A 12,159-nucleotide genomic window follows, 5' to 3' on the forward strand; every position below is an offset into this window, starting at 1 on the left:
GAGTGTGTATAGGTGTGCCTTTCATTATAAATTATTCCTTTTGCTAATATGATTTTCTGCAGAGTTCTATAAATCATATTTTGTTGAAATATTACCATAAATATGTACAGCTGATTATAAAATATAATACCCTTAAAGAGAAAGACAATTGCAGAGTCAAATATTAACATTTACAACATTTACAAGGATATTAAAGTAACAATAAATATTGGCCCTGAATTTCCTGCGATGTTCTGCTGCACTGCCTTAAATTCATCAGAAGTGTGGCAGAAGCCCCATTTACTGGAAACAAGAAAGTACAAAGGGGACTAAACCGGATAGATCCTGAAAACAGGTGCAGGAATTGCGATGTCCATTAATTGCAATACAGTGGCATACTAACTCTGTGCTGCCTGTTCATTTAATTATTTCTGTGTCTAGCCAGTGCTATCCACATGCTGGACACATCAGCATGGGGCCAATATTATGAGTGACCAGCATCAAGGCAACGTTTAACCGAGTGTGGCATCAAGGAGTCCAAGCAAAATTGAAATCGGGGGAAAACTCTCTGCTGGTTGGAGTCATACCTAACGTAAAGGAAGATGGTTGTGGTTGTTGGAGGCCAATCATCCCAGCTCCAAGACATCACTGCTGGAGCTACAGGGTAGCATCCTAGGCTCAACCAACTTTAGCTGCTTCATCAATGACCTTCCCTCCAACATAAGGTCAGAAGTGGGAATGTTCGCTGATGATTGCACAGTGTTCAGTACCATTCGTGGCTCCTCAGACACTGAAACAATCTGTTCCTACTTGCAGCAAAACCTGGACAACATTCAGGCTTGGGCTGATAAGTGACAAGTAACATTTGTGCCACACAAGTGCCATACAATGATGATCTCCAGCAAGAGAGAATCCAACCATCTCCCCTTGACCTTCAACAGCATTATCATCACTGAATCTCCCATCCTGGGAGTTACCATTGACGAGAAACTAACTGGACTAGCCATATAAATACTGTAGGTACAAAAGCAGATCAGAGGCTGGGAATCTTGCAGCAGGTAACTCACCTCCTGACTCCTCAAAACATGTCCATCATCTAGAAGGCATAAATCAGGAGTGTAATGGAATACTCTGCACTTACCTGGATGAGTGCAGCTCCAACAACATTCAAGAAGTTCAATGCTATCCAGGACAAAGCAACCCACTTGTTCGGCACCCCATCCACCATCTTAAGCATTCACTCCCTCTACCACTGGCACACCTTAGCAGCAATGTGTACCATATACAAGATGCACTGCAGCAACTCGCCATGGCTCCTCCAACAGCATCTTCCAAACTCATGACCTTTACTACATAGAAGAACAAAGGCAGCAGATGCATGAGAACACCATCATCTCCAAGATCCCTCCACAGCATTGTCACAGCATTCCATCAATTTGTCCTCCAACAAATTACTAAGATTGTTGAGGCACCGCCCAAAGGTGTGGTAGTGTTTCCATGAAGCATGAGCCTGTTGTCATCTCTATGGAAGACAGCATATGTCCTCTCAGCCCTACCACTCCACTAGTGCCCTTGTTTGAGCCTGTCAGTCAGCCAGTCCAGACTGCTGCCACTCATGCCAATATGGTTGAGACCAAAGCCAGGCTTTCTAGGCTCAGAGCTGTTCAAGGTCATCATCCAAGGCCATCTGCAGTCTTCCCCAGTAAAATTCCTACAGCCATTCTGCACTACTGGGTAACACCATGTAGGAACACTAGAACAGGCAAGAGCACATGGAAAATAGGCACCAAGAGAATGCACAAGGGTGAATAGTTGCATTTTGTATGCAATATGGTATGGGTTAGAACATAGAACATAGAAAATACAGCACAGAACAGGCCCTTCGGCCCACGATGTTGTGCCGATCCTTTGTCCTCTGTCAAGGACAATTTAATCTATACCCCATCATTCTCCTTTATCCATATACCTATCTAAAAGCCGTTTGAAAGTCCCTAAAGTTTCTGACTCAACAACTTCCCCAGGCAAGGCATTCCATGCCCCGACCACTCTCTGGGTAAAGAACCTTCCCCTGACATCCCCCCTATATCTCCCACCCTTCACCTTAAATTTATGACCCCTTGTAACGCTTTGCTCCACCCGGGGAAAAAGTTTCTGACTGTCTACCCTATCTATTCCCCTGATCATCTTATAAACCTCTATCATGTCACCCCTCATCCTTCTCCGTTCTAACGAGAAGAGGCCTAGAATGTTCAGCCTTTCCTCGTAAGACTTATTCTCCATTCCAGGCAACATCCTGGTAAATCTCCTCTGCACCCTCTCCAAGGCTTCCACATCCTTCCTAAAATGAGGCGACCAGAACTGCACACAGTACTCCAAATGAGGCCTTACCAAGGTCCTGTACAGCTGCATCATCACCTCACGGCTCTTAAATTCAATCCCTCTGCCAATGAACGCTAACACCCCATATGCCTTCTTCACAGCCCTATCCACTTGAGTTGCAACTTTCAACGATCTATGCACATAGACCCCAAGGTCTCTCTGCTCCTCCACATGCCCAAGAACCCTACCGTTAACCCAGTATTTTGCATTCGTGTTTGTCCTTCCAAAATGGACGACCTCACACTTTTCAGGGTTAAACTCCATCTGCCACTTTTCAGCCCAGCACTGCAACCTATCCAAGTCCCTTTGCAGACGACAATAGCCCTCCTCGGTATCCACAACTCCACCAACCTTTGTATCATCTGCAAATTTACTGACCCACCCTTCGACTTCCTCATCCAAGTCGTTAATAAAAATCACAAACAGGAGAGGACCCAGAACTGATCCCTGTGGCACGCCACTGGTAACTGGGCTCCAGGCTGAGTATTTACCATCTAAGACCACTCTCTGCCTTCTATCAGTTAGCCAATTCTTAATCCAACTGGCCACATTCCCCACTATCCCATGCCTCCTGACTTTCTCCATAAGTCTACCATGGGGGACCTTATCAAATGCCTTACTAAAATCCATGTACACCACATCCACTGGTTTACCCTCATCCACTTGCTTGGTCACCTGCTCAAAGAATTCAATCAGGCTTGTGAGGCAAGACCTACCCCTCACAAAACCGTGCTGACTGTCCCGAATCAAGCAGTGTCTTTCCAGATGCTCAGAAATCCTATCCCTCAGCACCTTTTCCATCAACTTGCCTACCACCGAAGTAAGACTAACTGGCCTGTAATTCCCAGGGTTGTTCCTATTCCCTTTCTTGAACAGGGGCACAACATTTGCCACCCTCCAATCACCTGGTACCACCCCCGTCAACAGAGAAGATGAAAAGATCATTGCCAGCGGCTCTGCAATTTCATCCCTTGCTTCCCATAACATCCTTGGATATACCCCGTCAGGCCCGGGAGACTTGTCTATCTTCAAGTTATTCAAAAACCCCAACACATCTTCCCTCCTAACGAGCACTTCCTCGAGCTTACCAGTCTGTTTCACACCGTCCTCTTCAGTAATACACCCCTTCTCATTCGTAAATACCGAAGAGAAGTACTCATTCAAAACCTCACTTATCTCTTCCGGCTCAACACACAGTCTCCCGCTATTGTCCTTGACCGGACCTACGGTCCCCCTAGTCATCCTCATATTTCTGACATACGCGTAAAAGGCCTTGGGGTTTTCTTTTATCCTACCCGCCAAGCATTTTTCATGCCCTCTCTTAGCTCTCCTAATCCCTTTCTTCAGATCCTTCCTGGCCATCTTGTATCCCTCCAGAGCTATGCCTGTGCCCTTTTTCCTCAACCTTATATACGCATCCTTCTTCTTCCTAACAAGACTCTCAACCTCTCTTGTCAACCACGGTTCCCTCACATGACCATCCCTTCCCTGTCTGACAGGGACATGCTTATCAATGGCCCCTACTATCTGCTCCTTGAAAAAGTTCCACATTTCGACCGTGCCCTTCCCTGCCAGCATATGCTCCCAACTTATGCTCCTCAGTTCCTGCCTGACAGCATCATATCTACCCTTCCCCCAATTGTAAACCTTGCCCTGTTGCACATACCTATCCCTCTCCATTACCACAGTGAATGCTACAGAATTGTGATCACTATCTCCAAAGTGCTCGCCCACCAACAGCTCTATCACTTGCCCTGGTTCATTACCTAGTACCAAATCCAATATTGCCTCCCCTCTGGTCGGGCAGTCTACATACTGAGTCAGAAAAGCTTCCTGGACATACTGCACAAACACTACCCCATCCAAACTATTCGATCTAAAGAGTTGCCAATCAATATTTGGGAAGTTGAAATCCCCCATAATTACTACCCTGTGACTTCTGCTCCTTTCCAAAATCTGTTTCCCAATCTGCTCTTCCACCTCCCTGCTGCTATTGGGGGGCCGATAGAAAACTCCCATCAAGGTGACTGCTCCTTTCCTGTTCCTGACCTCAACCCACAGTGCCTCAGTCGGCAGATCCTCCTCGAAAATTCTTTCAGCAGTTGTTACACTATTTCTAACTAACAATGCCACCCCCCCACCTCTTTTACCACCATTCCTAATCTTATGAAAACATCTATAACCAGGTACCTCCAAGAACCATTCCTCCCCCTCACCTATCCACGTTTCAGTGATGGCCACAACATCGTAGTCCCAAGTGCCCATCCACGCCTTCAATTCACTCACCTTATTCCTGATGCTTCTTGCGTTGAAGTATACGCACTTTAACCCTTCTCCGTGCCCATCTGTCCTCCGCGACAGTGCTACCTTCCCCAATACCTCACTACACTCTTTGTCTTTCTGAGTGGACCCACTGGTCCCTGGACTACAAGTCCGGTTCCCATCCCCCTCCCAAACTAGTTTAAACCCTCCCGAACAGTACTAGCAAACCTCCCTCCCAGGATATTGGTGCCCCTCTGGTTCAGATGCAGCCCGTCCTGTTTGAACAGGTCCCATCTTCCCCAGAATGCAGTCCAATTATCCAAGAACTGGAAGCCCTCCCTCCTACACCATTCCTGCAGCCACGTGTTCAGCTGTGCTCTCTCCCTATTCCTAGCCTCACTATCACGTGGCGCCGGCAACAAACCAGAGATAACAACTCTGTCCGTCCGAGCTTTCAGCTTCCAGCCTAACTCCCTAAACTCACTTCTAACATCTGTGCCACCCTTCCTTCCTACGTCGTTGGTGCCAATGTGCACCACGACCTCTGGCTGCTCCCCCTCCCCTTTAAGGATCCTGAAGACGCGATCACAAACATCACGGGTCCTGGCACCAGGGAGGCAACAAACCATCCGTGCGTCTCGCTTGCGCCCACAGAACCGCCTGTCGGTACTCCTCACCATCGAGTCCCCGATGACTAGTGCTCTCCCGTTCTCCCTCCTTCCCTTCTGAGCCACAGTGCAGGACCCCGTGCCAGAGGCCCGTTCACTGCAGCCTGCCCCCGATAGGCCGTCCCCCCCAACAGTATCTAAAACTGTATACTTGTTGTTGAGGGGAACGACCACAGGAGATCCCTGCACTGACCTCTTCCCACCTCTAACTGTTACCCAGCTGCCTTTGTTTTGTGGAGTAACGACATCCCTGTAGCTTCTATCTATCACCCCCTCAGCTTCCCGAATGATCCTCAGTTCATCCAGCTCCAGCTCCAGTTCCCTAACACGGTCTGATAGGAGCTGGAGACGGATGCACTTCCAGCAGGTGAAGTCGGCAGGGTCACCGGAGGTTCCCCTCACCTCGAACATACTGCAGGAGGAGCACTGCACTCCCCTGGCTGCCATTTCTTTTACTCAATTACCCCTTAATTAAGTACAAATATAGATATTAACAAAAACAGTGAAATAGCTTACCTGTTCAGTCCTTTTTGGTTAGAGGAGGAGGGTAAAAAGGGTCTTATTATTAGGTTAGAGGAGGAGGATGGGTGGGAGACACTACATGTGTAGTGTCTCGGGTTAACTCTGCTCCGCACCTTTAAAGAAAATACCTACCCAGGAGTCCTTGCTGCCGTCCAGCTTCCGGTTCCTCCCGCGCCAAAAGTAACTTGAACACAAGGAAAACAGTAAGTACAACTTTTAAAACACAGCTCCTGGTGCCTTCACTTACCCACCGAAGAGTCGCTACCTTCTCCTGCTGCTCCGCCGGGAAATGAGCGGGGTTCATTTATCAATTTGGATTGGAATGTTTATTTTGCAATGGAGTTTATTTTTGCATTGTGGCCAAGCGGACACTGCGATGATCAGTGACAGGGAAGGTCTGGGTCTATTGACGAATGGAGAATTGCTGTTGAAGTTACTGATATTGCACTAGGATAGGTTCTTCATGGACAGCCTGGGCAGAAAGGGGCTGTCTATGTTCCGTCTTCCCTCCCTCTTTCCTCTCCTCCACTACCTTCTCCTCCTCCTCATGGTCCTGCTCCTCAGCAGCTCACCGTTTAGCTGGTGACAAGGGCTGTATCCTCATGATGGCGAGGTTGTGCAACATGTAACAGACTATCATGAATCTTGACACCGACTCTGCCAAGTACTGCAGGGCTCCTCCAGAGCAGTCCAGGAAACGGAAGCATTGTTTCAGTCTCCCAGTGGTCTACTCAATCACATTCTGTGCAACAGCATGGCTTTCATTGTAATAACACTGCTCATGTGAGCATGAATTGTGTACCAGAGTCATCAACCATGTGGTCAGCAGATAGACCTTGTTGCCCAGTAACCACCCTTTGTTTTGCCGTAGTGGTTCAAATGCAGCTGGCATAATGGGCCACCGCAGAATGAAAACATCATGACTGCTGCCAGGATATAGGACATTGACCTGCTTGACTCGCTGCCTATGGTCACACAACAGCTGGACGTTGAGGGAGTGGAATCCCTTTTGGTTCTAGTATAGGGGAGAGTTGACATGCGGTGCCTGCAAAGTGGCGTGCATGTGGTCAGTGGCAACCTGCACCATGAAGAGGCCTGCAATCCTAGCCAAGCTGTGGCTCACGCTGCTTGCTTATCACCAGCAAGAGGGAATGAAATGTAGTTGGCCGTCTTTGAATAATGAGCCTCAGACAACAGTGGATAGTAAACTGTGAGATTTTGCAAATATCTCCAGCGCCAACCTGGAAGGTGACGCATAAAAGTTCATTGCTACGGTCACGTTCACTGTCACTGGCAATATGGTTCTTGCCCTTTTCTGATGTAATTGTGGTTGCAGCAAGTGGCAGATTTCAGTGAGGATGTACTTACTGAAGCGCAGACGTCTCACACATTGCTCCCCACTAAGGTTCAGGTAGGAGAATTGCTCCCTGAACATCCTGGGTGAATATCGCCTCCTACTGGCAGCCCTTCTCTCCCTCCCTGTTCCAGCAACTTGTCCTGCTCGACATGCCCTCTGTACTGTATTGCTAGCAGAATACCTACTAATGCACCCCTGTCTGGGAGCAACTGGTTGTGCAGAAGCCTTGAATACAGCAAAATAAATTCTTCACTATCTGCTACACTTCTTTTGGCAGCGGCGACAGGGAGAGCGAGGTGGCAGCTGGGTAAGTGAGTCCTATATATTTGGGCAGCGGTTGAACCCAAGACACTACACCTGTAGTGTCTCCCACCCGCCCTCCTCCTCGAACCAAAAAAAAGGACTCGGTGGTGTCCAGATAAGGTAAGGCTTTTTCTATTTATTTTTTTTTCGTGTGATTGGTAAAAACTTTTCGTTCCTTTTTCGTTTATCTAAGTTAAGACTAACTTAAGCTTAAGATTGAAAATGGCAGGAGATCTCAGACCCATGTTATGCTCCTCTTGCTCAATGTGGGAGCTCAGGGACACGGCTGATGTCCCTGACTCCTTCACGTGCTGGAAGTGTGTCCAGCTGCAGCTCTTGTTAGACCGCATGACGGCTCTGGAGCTGCGGATGGACTCACTTTGGAGCATCCACGATGCTGAGGAGATCGTGGATAGCACGTTTAGCGAATTGGTCACACCGCAGATGAGGATTGCTGAGGGTGAAAGGGAATGGGTGACCAAAAGGCAGAGAAAGAGCAGGAAGGCAGCGCAGGTGTCCCCTGCGGTCATCTCCCTCCAAAACAGGTATACCGTTTTGGATACTGTTGAGGGAGATGGCTCACCAGGGGAAGGCAGCAGTAGCCAGGTTCATGGCACCGTGGCTGGCTCTGCTGTTTGGAAGGGTGGGAAAAAGAGTGGAAGGGCTATAGTCATCGGGGATTCGATTGTAAGGGGAGTAGATAGGCGGTTCTGTGGTCGAAAACGAGACTCCCGAATGGTATGTTGCCTCCCAGGTGCACGTGTCAGGGATGTCTCAGATCGGTTGCAGAACATTCTGAAAGGGGAGGGTGAACAGCCAGTTGTCGTTGTGCACATAGGCACCAATGATATAGGTAAAAAACGGGATGAGGTCCTACAAGCAGAATTTAGGGAGTTAGGAGCTAAGTTAAAAAGTAGGACCTCAGAGGTAGTAATCTCAGGATTGCTACCAGTGCCACGTGATAGTCAGAGTAGAAATGAAAGAATAGTCAGGATGAATGCGTGGCTTGAGAGATGGTGCCGGAGGGAGGGGTTCAGATTTTTGGGACATTGGGACCGGTTCTGGGGGAGGTGGGACTATTACAAATTGGACGGTCTACACCTGGGCCGGACTGGAACCAATGTCCTTGTGGGTGCTTTTGCTAACGCTGTTGGGGAGGGTTTAAACTAATGTGGCAGGGGGATGGGAACCAAATGAGGTCAGTGGACAGTAAGGATGTAGTAACTAAAGCCTGTAAGGAACTAGATAATGAAGTCAGCGTGACTAAGGGAAAGAGTAGACAGGGAGCAGATGATGAACGCAAAGGGACTGGTGGTCTGAGGCGCATTTGTTTTAATGCAAGAAGTGTAGTAGGTAAGGCAGATGAACTTAGGGCCTGGATTAGTACCTGGGAGTATGATGTTATTGCTATTACTGAGACTTGGTTGAGGGAAGGGCATGATTGGCAACTAAATATCCCAGGATATCGATGCTTCCGGCGGGATAGAGAGGGAGGTAAAAGGGGTGGAGGAGTTGCAGTACTGGTCAAAGAGGATATCACAGCTGTGCTGAAGGAGGGCACTATGGAGGACTCGAGCAGTCAGGCAATATGGGCAGAACTCAGAAATAGGAAGGGTGCGGTAACAATGTTGGGGCTGTACTATAGGCCTCCCAACAGCGAGCGTGAGATAGAGGTACAAATATGTAAACAGATTATGGAAAGATGTAGGAGCAACAGGGTGGTGATGATAGGAGATTTTAATTTTCCCAACATTGACTGGGATTCACTTAGTGTTAGAGGTCCAGATGGAGCAGAATTTGTCAGGAGCATCCAGGAGGGTTTTCTAGAGCAGTATGTAAATAGTCCAACTCGGGAAGGGGCCATACTGGACCTGGTGTTGGGGAATGAGCCCGGCCAGGTGGTTGAAGTTTCAGTAGGGGACTACTTTGGGAATAGTGATCACAATTCCGTAAGTTTTAGAATACTCATGGACAAAGACGAGAGTGGTCCCAAAGGAAGAGTGCTAAATGGGGGAAGGCCAACTATACCAAAATTCAGCAGGAGCTGGGGAATGTAGATTGGGAGCAGCTGTTTGAAGGTAAATCCACATTTGATATGTGGGAGGCTTTTAAAGAGAGGTTGATTAGCGTGCAGGAGAGACATGTTCCTGTGAAAATGAGGGATAGAAATGGCAAGATTAGGGAACCATGGATGACAGGTGAAATTGTGAGACTAGCTAAGAGGAAAAAGGAAGCATACATAAGGTCTAGGAGGCTGAAGAAAGACGAAGCTTTGAAAGAATATCGGGAATGTAGGACCAATCTGAAACGAGGAATTAAGAGGGCTAAAAGGGGTCATGAAATATCTTTAGCAAACAGGGTTAAGGAAAATCCCAAAGCCTTTTATTCATATATAAGGAGCAAGAGGGTAACTAGGGAAAGGATTGGCCCACTCAAGGACAAAGGAGGAAAGTTATGCATGGAGTCAGAGAAAATGGGTGAGATTCTAAACGAGTACTTTGCATCGGTATTCACCGAGGAGAGGGACAGTGACGGATGTTGAGGTTAGGGACAGATGTTTGATTACTCTAGGTCAAGTCGGAATAAGGAGGGAGGAAGTGTTGGGTATTCTAAAAGGCATTAAGGTGGACAAGTCCCCATGTCCGGATGGGATCTATCCCAGGTTACTGAGGGAAGCGAGAGAGGAAATAGCTGGGGCCTTAACAGATATCTTTGCAGCATCCTTAAACACGGGTGAGGTCCCGGAGGACTGGAGAATTGCAAATGTTGTCCCCTTGTTTAAGAAGGGTAGCAGGGATAATCCAGGTAATTATAGACCGGTGAGCCTGACGTCAGTGGTAGGGAAGCTGCTGGAGAAGATACTGAGGGATAGGATCTATTCCCATTTGGAAGAAAATGGGCTTATCAGTGATAGGCAACATGGTTTTGTGCAGGGAAGGTCATGTCTTACCAACTTAATAGAATTCTTTGAGGAAGTGACAAAGTTGATTGATGAGGGAAGGGCTGTAGATGTCATATACATGGACTTCAGTAAGGCGTTTAATAAGGTTCCCCATGGTAGGCTGATGGAGAAAGTGAAGTCGCTTGGGGTCCAGGGTGTACCAGCTAGATGGATAAAGAACTGGCTGTGCAACAGGAGACAGAGAGTAGCAGTGGAAGGGAGTTTCACAAAATGGAGACGTGTGACCAGTGGTGTTCCACAGGGATCCGTGCTGGGACCACTGTTGTTTGTGATATACATAAATGATTTGGAGGAAAGTATAGGTGGTCTGATTAGCAAGTTTGCAGACGACACTAAGATTGGTGGAGTAGCAGATAGTGAAGGGGACTGTCAGAGAATACAGCAGAATATAAATAGATTGGAGAGTTGGGCAGAGAAATGGCAGATGGAGTTCAATCAGGGCAAATGCGAGGTGATGCATTTTGGAAGATCCAATTCAAGAGTGAATTATACAGTAAATGGAAAAGTCCTGGGGAAAATTGATGTACAGAGAGATTTGGGTGTTCAGGTCCATTGTTCCCTGAAGGTGGCAACGCAGGTCAATAGAGTGGTCAAGAAGGCATACGACATGCTTTCCTTCATCGGACGAGGTATTGAGTACAAGAGTTGGCAGGTCATGTTACAGTTGTATAAGACTTGGGTTCGGCCACATTTGGAATACTGCGTGCAGTTCTGGTCGCCACATTGCCAAAAGGATGTAGATGCTTTGGAGAGGGTGCAGAGGAGGTTCACCAGGATGTTGCCTGGTATGGAGGGCGCTAGCTATGAAGAGAGGTTGAGCAGATTAGGATTATTTTCATTCGAAAGACGGAGGTTGAGGGGGGACCTGATTGAGGTGTACAAAATCATGAGAGGTATAGACAGAGTGGATAGCAAGAAGCTTTTTCCCAGAGTGGGGGATTCAATTACTAGGGGTCACAAGTTCAAAGTGAGAGGGGTAAAGTTTAGGGGGGATATGCGTGGAAAGTTCTTTACGCAGAGGGTGGTGGGTGCCTGGAACGCGTTGCCAGCGGAGGTGGTGGACGCGGGCACAATAGCGTCTTTTAAGATGTATCTAGACAGATACATGAATGGGCAGGAAGCAAAGAGATACAGACCCTTAGAAAATAGGCGACATGTTTAGATAGAGGATCTGGATCGGCGCAGGCTTGGAGGGCCGAAGGGCCTGTTCCTGTGCTGTAATTTTCTTTGTTCTTTGTCCTACACCCTGTAGGCTTATGCAATTTGAAAGAACAATGGAAAGCAGCAAATATTTGTAGAATCATGCAACAGCCATCAGAAATCATCCATGAATTTAGCCTGTAAGTAGTTGATAATCCCTTTAAGAAGCACTGGTGGAGGTATGTCCTGCTGCTGAATTTGTGTTCAGCTGTGCGAAGTTAAGAGAGGGTGTTAGCTGGAACATTCTTCTCCAAAATGCACGCTGATTGGCATCAAGGTCTGCCTGCTCTGCATACTTCTGGCAGATGTTTACAGTGCACATGCTAATGCCTACACCAATTTGGCATCTGGTCCAATTCGCCCAACAGGAGCAATCCACAGAGCCACAGCTGACACTGTACATTGTTCAGCGTGGAAATGAGTCATAAAGGTGCAATGCACATTGTGTGGTGAATTAGTAGGGCTGGTAGTTCAGGCAATCTATCAGGAAATAGAATCCTTTCATGTGAAACGCAAGTTTACTATTA

This window comes from Heterodontus francisci, chromosome 1 (assembly GCF_036365525.1).
Source record: "Heterodontus francisci isolate sHetFra1 chromosome 1, sHetFra1.hap1, whole genome shotgun sequence".
Taxonomy (NCBI): domain Eukaryota; kingdom Metazoa; phylum Chordata; class Chondrichthyes; order Heterodontiformes; family Heterodontidae; genus Heterodontus; species Heterodontus francisci.